The 11,666-nt window shown below is 48.3% G+C and overlaps 1 non-coding gene across 1 annotated transcript; it reads right to left on the minus strand.

The window, feature by feature from the left end:
* Positions 1–5,462: 5,462 nt before the first annotated feature.
* On the minus strand, positions 5,463–5,534 carry TRNAK-CUU. The gene has a single exon. It is a non-coding gene; the product is annotated as a tRNA-Lys (tRNA).
* Between the last annotated feature and the right edge of the window lie 6,132 nt (positions 5,535–11,666).

Below are 11,666 nucleotides of genomic sequence, written 5' to 3' on the forward strand. Positions count from 1 at the left end.
TATACTGGAGACATTTCAAAGATGGTAACTAGTCATCATGAATAACTTTATGACAATATAGTGAAAATTTAGGGGTATAAGTTTCCGAGTTAATATACAACACGTGCAAAACCTGAATTGTCCTGTAAACATCGAAGAACTTAAATTGAACGTGGTTCCCGCGTGAGACCCTCAAGGCAGGTGTCTTCACAGGTGAGTTCTCGCATATATTCAAGGAGTCAATAATTTTAGTCTTCTACAAACTCTTCCAGGGCATTGAGAATGAAAAAACATCCCTCAACTAATTTTATAAGTTCAGCAAAACCCTAATACCAAGGTTATTTATGAGAAAGAAAAATTACAAGCTAAAAATCACTCATGAACACAACTACAAAAATCCCGAACAAATTATTGTGCAGTCCATAAAATAGCAAACATTTCTAAGGGTTGACTAGGTGCCAGACACCGGTTTAAGCATCTTGGACGTGTTACTGAACCCTACAATGGTTCTGCGCGGTAGGTACTATCATCCCCATTTCAGCGTATGAGGCACAGAGAGGTTAAGTAACGTGCCCAGGTCACACTGCAAGGTAATGGTATGGCTGGGGTTCAGACCTACACAGTCTGACTTGACAGCCTATTCTTTGAGGAGTTACACTATGACCAAGGTGAGTTTACTGCAGCAATACAAGGTAATTTAACATTTAAAAATCAATATAAATCATATTTGTATCAAAGGAGAAATGCCTTCTGATCATTCAGTGGATATATAGGGGGAAAAGTTCAAAGTCCACATCCATTCACAAGAACAACAAAAATCTCTTGGCAAACTGAGAAAAGAATGGAACATACTTATGTGATAAGGATTATCTATAAAAACTTCAACAAACATCATACTTAATGATGCCACATTTAGAATCTTCCCTTCGACTTGAGGACAGAGAAGAGAATGCTAACGATTACCAATTTTATTCAACATTCTACCAGGGGTCTTGGAGAACACAGCAAGTAAGAAAAATAAAAGGTATAAGGATTGGAAACAAAAAAGATACAATTGTTATTTTAAACAGATAAGGATAAGATATAGAGAACATTTTAAATCACCTACAAAGAAACTACTGGAATATAAGAGTTTAGCAAAGTTTCTGGATACAAAATGAATATAAAAAATTAAATTCATTTCTAACCAGCAACAGTTATAAAACGAAATTTAAAACAGACTTCATTCACAATGGCATTAAAAAATGAGAAGTACCCAGGAATAAATCCAACAAAATACGTACAAGACATTAATGGAGAAAATGATAAAATTTTATTAAAAGACATTAAAGAAGACCTAAATAAATGGAGAAACAGACCACTTCATGGATTGAAGGACTCAACATTGTAAAGATGTCATTTCTCTCCAAATTGATTTATAGACTCAGTAAAATCCCAATTAAAATCCCAATAGGTTTTTGTTGGAACTTGACAAGCCAGCTCTAAAATTTATATGACAGTGCCAAGAGCCAAGAGTAGCTACTCTTGAAGAAAAATAAGGTAGGAGGACTGTCTCTACTAGACATAATACTTATTATAAAGCTGTAGTAACGAAGACTGTATGGTATTGGTCTAAGGATTGACAAATTGACCAATGAAATAGCAGAGAGCCCATAAACAGACCCATAACTTTATCAACGTTTGATATACAGCAGAGGTGATATCCCAGATCAGTGGGGAAATACAGAGTTTTCAATAAATAGTGCCAGGGTAATTGAGTATCCATAGGGGAGAAGATGGAATCAGACCTTCTCTGAACACTATACACAAAAATCAATTCAAGTAGATTAAAAACTATAGATGTCGGGCAAAACTCTAAGGATTTAGAAGGTAATGTAGAAGAGTATCTTCATGACCTTGTGGGTAGAGAAGGATTTCTTAAACCGGATACAAAAACCATTCATTGGAAATTTAAGATTTGTAAATTTCAGTATATTATAATTAAGAACATCTGTTCAACCAAAGACGCATTAAGAGAGTGAAGGGACAAGCCACAGAGTGGGAAACGATCCTACAACTCATAAAACTGACAAAGGACAAGGATCTAGAATTTATAAAGAACTTCTGTGAATCAAAATGAAAATAAAGAATAACCCAGAAGACTTGAACAGACCCTTTCTAAGAAAGAAAATCCAAGTGGCCAATAAATCTATGAAAAGATACTTAATCTCATCAGTGAAATGCAGATTAAATCACAATGAGGTACTAGTACACAGCCATCAAATTGGCAAAAATCACATGGGCCAGCATCAAGGACCTTGATCGCACATATTCTCATGTATTTCTAGTGGGCGCATGAATTGGTGCACCATTCTGGAGAACAGGCTGCCATGAACCAGGAGAGTTGAGTTGGGCACACCCTGTGCCCACCAATCGCACACCCAGGGTCATACCTAGAACAAATCTGGCACAGGCACATGACTGTTCTTTGCACCATTGTTTGAAATAGCCCCCAACTAGAAACAACCGAAACGTCCAGCAACAGTAGCATAAATACATCAGAGTAGCCGGCGATGACAATGCAGCAATTATAGCTACCGCCATCAACATGGGCAGTTCTCCAAATGCCGCAGCGGGAGAGAAGCAAGTCCTAAAGAAGATGTACATCTTTATTCCAACTACATAAAGTTCAAAACAGACGAAAGCAAACAATATTATTTAGTGCTGCCTAAATGAGGGGCAAGCTGTAAAGAAAAACAATAGATGTCAGGATAGTGGTGGGCTCTGGGGGGAAGGAGGGGGTGTCGCCCCGGTGGGAGATCGGGGTGCTTCGAAGACACTGCAGTGTTCTATTTCCCAACGTGGGGTGGTTATGGGTGTTCATTTTATATTAATCTTCATACTGTGTTTCATGAACATTTCTATATGTATGATCTTAAGCTTTAAAAAACAACAACCCTGCATGTCTAGATGCGGTCACTTTTGAAATGAGTGCAGCTGTAGAGATGAAGGGTACGTGATCATAGAGGCCCCCCCGCCCCCATTTCCTCTGTGAGGCATGCCCCAGCGCGGCTCCTTTAACTCAGTTTTACCCAATGGGGTTGGTTAAAGCATTCAAGGGCATTGAAGGACAAGTGACTGTTCCCACGAAAAATGGGGCAAGGACGGCAGGGAACAGAACAGAAACCGGCCCTCAAGCTTCCCTCCAAGCTGCTCTTTCCAATGCTGGAAAAAGTCCTTCCGTGCTGCAGACATAAGGCCTCCCTTAGCTCAGAGGCCTGGGATGCTCCGGAAATGATTCTGACTCCAGCAGGCAGTGATGTCTCCTTTCACACTCCATGGCTTCTGCATATGTGCCAGAAAGAACTGTACACCCAGGTACAATGCAGCAATTAGGAGCCCACACCTGCTGCCACGGGGGGGGGGCTCGCTCAAGCCACAGAGAGCCACCTCCACCGAGCCTCTCCCTGGTTCTCTGCTCAAATCAGACCTGAGGCCAGTAAGCAGCTCCCAGAATCAGAGGAACCAGCTGTTTGGAGACTTTCATGCGCTTGGTAATTAACAATAAACAAAATTAGAAGCAAAACGATAACTCATCAAATTTGATGTGGCCCCCAGGGCCTGCTTTAGGTTTTAATGAGTACATACGCTGAGTCCAGGGATGACGAATCTGAGCCTTCATTGCGGGAAGGCGGGAGCCCTTTCCTGGAGTCCGCAACCTCTGGGTGCCCCTTTCTTGCTAGAGTCATGGTGATCTGTGGGGCAGGAAAGCGGCTGTTTCATCAGCCCTTGAGGGGCCCTCTGTGGGCACAAAGACTAGGGCTTTAACGTGCATTCTTTCCCGGAGCTTTGGGTGGAAACCCCACAGCCACATGGATACTGATCAGCCAGGAACTCCAGTCCTCTAGTTGTTTGGTTATCTAGTCCAACAAGTCTCCGAGTTTTAAACTGGCCGCTGAATCCATTGCTGTGGTTGCAGGAAGCTTTGAGAAGGAGGCCAGGACGGGGAAGGAGAGGAAGCGCGCAGGGGTGGAGCTGCTCCGCTGGAGGAGAGGAGTGACGGGAGAGGAGGGGGACCCCCAGTGGGAGCGGTTGAGGGAAGAGAAGGAGATTCCTGAGTCTCAGCGGGGGCCAATTCCTTAATCCAGCAAAGAGGTGTCCCCAACTCACCCCCGTGGCATGCCTTGTGAACCGCAGGGAGAAGGCATTCGAGGGCCTGTGGCAGAGCCAGGCACCAGCAGCTTTGCAGTGGCAGGTGGCCAGCAGTAATACCAAAGCTGGGGGGGCTGCTGAAAATCAGGGCGGGGCTTCCCCGACACCCACCGGGGAAAGCTGAGACTTGGGGCTGCTTCTGTACTACATGGATGATTTTGTTTTGCTTCCTCTTTGGTATGATGTTCCTTTGTCACGTGCTTACTTACAATCCTTGCTAGGGTCTGATTGAGGCCTGTCTTCTCTGTTCCATTCGTTGTTTTTCCTGCTAATCACCGTAGCGCTATAATACATCTATTTGCCACACCTGTCCTGCCAGTAATGCGCTACAAATAGAAGGCTAACATCTTTCACTCTTTTCTCTATTTAATGCAGATATGAAAAGCAACTCGTTCTATGTTCTGAGTACAAGCTGTTTGGACTGAGATTGGATCTTGTAATCCTGTTTCTCATTCATTGTGTTTTGTTTTGTTTTTGAGAAAGCATGAGGTCAGGTGGTTAAAGGGGAATGCTTATAAAATTGGGAAAAGGGAAAAGAGCAGTAAAGGCTGAACGTGGGCTTTCTGAAAAGTTTGAGGAGAGAGATGTCACAGCCTCATGGGAATCCGATTCTGTAAAGGAAACCCAGCCTCGGAAGTAAAAGCTATGGGTGTCAGCCTTCAAACTCTCTCTCTTCAGGGGCGGGGGGTGGGGGGGGGAGACACCCATCCACTCAATCCTGTCTTCTTCATCCCCTCCCATCTTTGATCCTCACACCCACTTTCTACAGGGTTAGCGTGTGTTCTTTTCTTTACGTGTATTTTTGTGAATTAGCTAATGTTATTTGTACGTATATGCCTTTATGTCATCTTCGCTGTGCCCTTAAGGCCCGTGCACGTTGCTGTGTGGATATGTGGGTTGTTACTTCTTGCGACTCCGTGACTTGCATCCTCCTTTTGCATTTCTACTCCCCAGGGATGGACACCCAGATTGCCTCTAATGCACCAACACAACCTTTCTTTGGATGGTGCAGACCTGGGTGGGAATTTCCACAGGGTATATTCCCAGGAGTAGAAATGCCAAGTCATTAGCCGATTAAATATTTAATTTTCGTAAGACACACCAGAGTGTCCCCTGCAAGCCTATACCAGTCTACGTCCCCACCCACAGTACATGGGAGTTCCTATAATCACCAACACACCCATACATACCTCCAACCCCTACCAAAATTCTTGGAATGATCCACTTTGCCAATTTTTGCCAGTCTAATGAAAATAAGTGAAGTTAGACAACTTTTTTAAACGTAGGCTCCATACCCAACGTGGGACTTGAACCCATGACCCTGAGATCAAGAGTCACATGCTCTACCACTAAGCCAGCCAGGTGCCCCTGTAATTCCGAAATTTCACCGTTCTCTGATCAATTTGAGCACATCTAAAGGTGTATATCAGTGGGGTAAGGTTAAGGGTTATAACAACCCTCACATCTCAGTGGCTTAAAGTAAATGCTCGTATGCCTCTGTCCACTTCACAGTCCTGCGTGGAGAGGCCTCCCCTGGGTCCGCTGCGTCCAGCCCTTGTGCGTGGACTCGTTCATGTTCCTTGGGCCAGAACGCGATCACACAGCCGGAGGCAAGGAGCCTGAGAAATGTGGTCTCACTGAGCGCCAAGGAAGAGAAGACGCAGAACTCAGTGAGGAGTTCCACAATCTGCCACAAAACATTTGCTAATATTTGGGGTTTCCTCTTCCGTACATTTCCTAATCATGATCTTGCTCCCTTTTTTCTTTGGACTTTCTCCTTATCCACGTTTGTACATTTTGATTTCTATATATTTTTTGTATATTCTGGAAAGTACTGGTTCCCTCTTGATTTTATCCATTGCAAATATTTCTTCCAATCTGCCCGATCACTTTGGCTGTAGTCTTTCATCAATCAGCAGTCTACCTTTTTATGTAACACAGTTTATCAATATTTAGCCTTTTGGTTTTGGTTTTTGTGTTTTTATTTGCTTACAGCCTTAACCTCTAAATTCCTCTGAAAGGTGCCTGTCACAACTTCCTTCACCAATTGCTGCACGAGTCCCCGGTTTGCAGGGGAGTCACCTGTTAAGGCAAAGGGCAGTGGAAGGTCCCAGAGGAAAAAGCCCACCCAGAAACTAATTGCCCAGCTTCCAAGTGTTTCCCCTAGTGTCCAGTTTCTCATAATCCTGCAGGCCCCGACCTGGAAAAACTCAGTTCTCCAAGGCTCCTGTAGGAATGTATAAAACCGTTCAGGAAGCCCTTCCAACTGGCTGGAGAGTCAGGCAAGAATCAGACCACAGAGCGTGTGCCATTAAAATGGCTGCAACATTAAAGGGTTTATGCTCGAACTTTTTCAGACACACTAGAACTTCTTTCAATCTCCCTCCCATGTTGTTTCTTGACTTTGATCTCTTGCTCACACTTTTCTCTTGCCTGGAAAACACTGGTCTACCTTGCTTGGCTGTTATCCTTAAGACTTCCAGGAAGCCTTCTGTGACCTCCCTCACCCCACCCCCACATCGAGGTGATTGCACCTCCTGTATGTTCCCCAGGACCTGTCCTACTCTTGTGCCGAGTTTACCACACTGCATGGCAGTGGCCCTTTGGCCACCTGACTGTGAACTTTCTGGAAGAGCTTGAATCCAATTCCCTTTGTATTCCTAGTGCCAGCATGGGACCTGACACGTGCTTGGCATTAATGGCCGTCAAGTGGATCTGATGGGCTTACTACGCCCTAACCACTGCCCCAGCTTCATGAACTTTGGGGGGATTTTCACTACAGTGGAGAAGGCCCAGAAGAATTCTGCTCCAGAAGCCAGCTGGGGTGCCTCTCCCTTGCTCTGTCACCCAAGCTACTTATGGGCCTATCCATCTCCAGCCAGGCCCTTTGGCACGAGGATCTGGGTTAGCTCTCCCGAGCCTCAGCTTCTGTTGTGGAAGGGAGGCGGGCAGCAAGTCTCACATATGGTTGAGTGAAGGTCAGTGAAAAGCAGAGTGTCTGTGCGGGCAGTGGCCCTCTGCTTCCTGATTCCCACATTCAGAGGTCAGCTTGGACAGGAGAGCAGGCCTCAGGCAAGCAAGGTGGAGGGAAGACAGTCCTCTGCCCCATGGGCCCTGCAGCTCTCCAAGCTCGGGTCTCGACTGCCCCCTTGTGTCCAGAGAGTGAAGGACAAGGGAAACAATCCCAAACAGGTTTGGGACCGGTCCCCAGGGAGCCATCCTGCTGTCCTGCCTCCTTCCCCTAAAGGACACACACACAGAGACACACAGTCAGGAGGACGACTTGCCTTGTCCTCCGGGAGTCTGCCACCTGTCCCACTCACCGCCCATCGCTTCCCCTGGAGGTCTGTCTGAGTGCCTGGGATCCCCCTTCTGGAGGGCAAAAGGAAGGGCTGGAACATTTTAAAGGGGGTTTTTGCAGGGGAGGCCCACAGACAGGATGCGAACAGGTGGAAGAGCTGCTCCTGTCTGCCTGTAGATTCTGCTTCCGGAGGCATTCTCCACGGCAGCTCTGGAGGGCTCCGTCATAGACAGAGGGACCCTGCTGGGCTCAGCAGCCCTCTCCTAGGGGCCCCCAGCCGTCACACCACCGTCGGCTGTACAGGGCTCAGTCTAGGTTGGTCCATCCCAGGCACCTGGATGGGTCCTCCTCCCACCCCCGCTGCCCCGGTTCCTCTCCACAGTACCTCCCTATTGATTTCTTTCTTAGGGCTCACGCTTTTATTTTATTGTATTTTATCTTTGATCTACTCCTCTATTGTCTGCCTTCCCTTCTGCTCCCAAGTAGAATGAGGGCAGGGCCTTGCTGGACTCATTCACTGTATCCCCAGAATACAAAACAGGGACAGGCATCTAACGGCCATATAGTCCATGTTTCCTGACTGAGGGTTTCCCAAACCTGCCTGATGTCCACCGTGGCTCCCACCTTGGCCATGTTGCTTCTTCCACCTGCTTGCCTCAGCTCTCCAGCCCACCCGCACCTCCCTCCCACCGTCTGCCTGGCAAGTGGGCACGGACTCTTTGTCCGAGACTCACTTTCAGCATTACGTCTTTCTGATGCCTCCCTTATCTTGCCCAGATTAGGTCTGATTATCTGTGCCCTCCCCTCCTAACACTGTTGTCATAACTGTCTACGAGCCCAGCAAGAATTGTGTCCTATTTAGTCCCGCATGCTCAATGCCTGGCAGATGGCAGGTGCTAAATAAATATTTGCTGATGAGCTCTGATTACCCCCTGGAGAGGCTCACAGAGTCCAATGCCCTGCTCTACCTTCCTAGGCTTCCTTGTCCCCCCTCCCCGTTCTCTCATACAGAGCCCACCCTCCAGGCAAAGAAAACATCACATCATTCGCTGGCATTTTCCTAAGGCCATGTAGCGTTTCTTCCAGTGTGAACCCCTTTCCAACCATCACCCTCTCTTATAACTCATCTCGGCTGCCACTTACTTTGCGGAACCTTCTTCTGACCCTGAGCAGGAAGCAATCCTGCCTCTTCCATGCTTCCCGTCATTGTCCGTCTCCCAAGCAAATTCTGCCTTGCAGTGGAGTCCCTCGCCTACTCAGTAACAGTGCTTAACAAAAGTGTGTTGCTTGTTATTTCAGTGGATGGCAAACCCTTTCCAGCCACTAGCCTCCCATGAAACCAAACGCAATGCCTACTCACAGCCAGCCCACAAAGTGTACGTGGTAACTTGAATATCATGTAAGAGGGCCACTAGCTCCCTGGTGTGACTGCCCATGTAACTAACCCCAGGACCCCAGGAGAACACACTCCAGGATGTGTGTCCACACTATGCAGGGAGATGGGGCATTGGGCAACTCGGCCCTGCCGAGAGCACCTGCCCTGGACACCCTGCCCGTTCGCCCGCACACCTTGCTCTTCGCTTTCCGCTTGCCCAGCCCAGCCCAGCTTTCTGGCTGCACACTCCAGTGCCCACGTGGAGCTGTCCTTGGAGGAGACACTAACACGCAGCCTCTGGTTCATCTACTGCAAGCTCCCTCTGGTAGCTAACCCCTGATCTGCCCCCAGCCCTTGACAGTCAACCTCTCCTACCACTCATGTGGTGACACCGTGGATAGATCTGACCCACCTTCCACAGACCACCGTCAGCACACACACACACATGTGCACATACCCACATATACACACGAGAACATACCCAGATACACAGACACAGGGCAGAATGTGATCAAGGGCTTACGTGTTGCAACTGTGTTTACGGTGAGGACCAGCCCCGGGCAAAGTTTCTGGCACTTACTGAGCAGTGCCTAACTTTACGTAGGCACTCAACAAATATTTGTTGGATGAATAAATTACTTGCTTGCCCACCTCCTACCCCCGACCAACCATCACCACTTGGGCAACATCTCTGCCCGCTCGGAGCGCTGGCTTGCTTCACCATGCTGGTGCCCGGCTGGGTTACCGGGGACGGCCAGGGACAGGAGCCCAACCTACCCAGGTGTCTCCAGTTTTTCCTGAAGTTCGCCAGACATGGTATGTTACATTCCCTCCGGGTCTCTGCTACTGCGGAATTCCTGCTCTTCACAGACTCTCCCCCCGATTCTTTCACCCGGCTGACTCCCGGTCACCCCTCACTTCTCACTGATCTGCTGCTACTTCCTTCAAAAGCCTTTCCCAAGCGCCCCATGCCCATCCCAAACTGGCTTAGGTGGATCGCACTGGACAAAGAAGGAAAGCCACCTCTCCACTCCCTTTAGAACTGCTTGTTACACGCGTACGGGGAGTCAGCGAAAACTTACACATGGCAGATCGCATGCGTGCTTATCCACCAGGTGTATTCATCTTCTAACTTTGGGGTCTCACAATAACCCTGGGGAGGTGGGTTATTCTTTCCATTTCAGAGATGGGAACACTGAGGCTCTGAGATATTAACGACCCACCTGACATCGCAAGAGCAAGCAAGCCGAGAGCCAAGTACCCAAATCCATGTCTCCTGATGCCAAAGCTTGTGTTCCTTTCGTTTCATGGGATGGGGCCACAGTATCAGCAGGGGTGAAGATGTGGGTGGGGAATGAGCTCAGAAGGTGAGCAGACACCAAAGGCCTAAATTTGGAGACCGTGGGGGACTCTACCCTCGCCACTCCATGAAACTGAGGTGCCCTCAAAACTAGGGGAGGTACAGCTTTATTTCTCTGGTCCAATTCCTTCCCCAACCCTGGGCCATTAGTGGAGTATCCTATAAACCTCTCTGTGTGAGATAAACATACCTATTTACCTGGCAATCATGTATAATAAGACTCTAAAAGCGTTTGCTGGTAAGGGTTCTAAGTAAAGCCGCTGACGGGAGAGGAAAGCAAAGGCGGTGGGGGGCACAACGTGGGCTGGAAGTCCTGCCCTTGCATGCTCCCAGGCCTGCCGAGTATGCCGCTCAGTCCTCTCTCCGGGCCGCAAGAAAGAACGCCCCCGTGCGCTCTGCACGCTTCTCTGGGAGGGTCTCAGCGGCCCCCTGGCTTTCTCCAACTTCTCAATGGTAAGCCAGACCCGGCAGGGCTTCCCCCATGAATTTCTCCTTCGTGGCAGCGTGCAGCGACCAGGGGCCGTTCTTTCCGAACGTCACCCTTAAGCCCCCGGCGGACCGGTCTCCTTAGCGGCTCCTCCTTCTCAGCCCACTTGACTCTGAGTGGAGGGACGAGGGAAGCGTGCCCAGTGGGGTCGGGCTCACCGTGTGAGACGAATTCATCACTCCTGGCCATTACCTGCCTCTCGCACAGACTCCCAGGATATCAAGTCACTGGTTTTACAGATCAAGAAACTGAGTCCCAGAGAGGGGCACAGTCAGGAAGCCAGCTGTCGACCCTGACCCCGAGGTCACTGCTCCTTCCACCTGTAGCCCCTCTCTGGGCAATGTACTCCTGGAGCTTGGTCCGTTCTCTCTCTGCTAGGTCCATGTTTAACACGACCCAGCCAAGTGCAACAGGAAATGCAAAGTCGGACAGGAATCAGCCAAGCAAAACTTGCGAAGTCAGCTTGGCAGATTTTGCAGGGGTCCACCAGGCTCTCCCCGTGTCTCCCGACCATGCCACCCGACCTCCTCACTGCCCGCACACACATTCTCTTCTTACCTACACCTGTTCTCAGCATGTGGGGCTCATTCATACTGCGGTATATGCAAGGACTAGCACTTACAGATTTACACTTCCTAGTTCTGCATTTTTAAACAGTCTGGGGGCGCCTGGGGGGCTCAGTTGATCAAGCATCTGCCTTCAGCTCAGGTCATGATCCTGGGATCAAACCCCACATCAGGCTCCCTCTGCCTGCCGCTTCTCCTGCTTGTGCTTTCTCTGTCAAATAAATAAAATCTTAAAAAAAAAAAAAAAGCCACAGTCTTAAGCAAAAGGCATAAGAATCCAATATACAACTTCAACCACCTTACCTAACTGGGGACAGTGGTATTTTGAGAGTGGAGGTGCTACAGTGGATCTTTCTGGTGCCCTGAAATTATCCAAGGCAAGTTCACCTGCATGCAGGATTGGTCTT

This window comes from Ursus maritimus, unplaced genomic scaffold, assembly GCF_017311325.1.
Source record: "Ursus maritimus isolate PB19 unplaced genomic scaffold, ASM1731132v1 scaffold_16, whole genome shotgun sequence".
In the NCBI taxonomy this organism is placed as follows: Eukaryota; Metazoa; Chordata; class Mammalia; order Carnivora; family Ursidae; genus Ursus; species Ursus maritimus.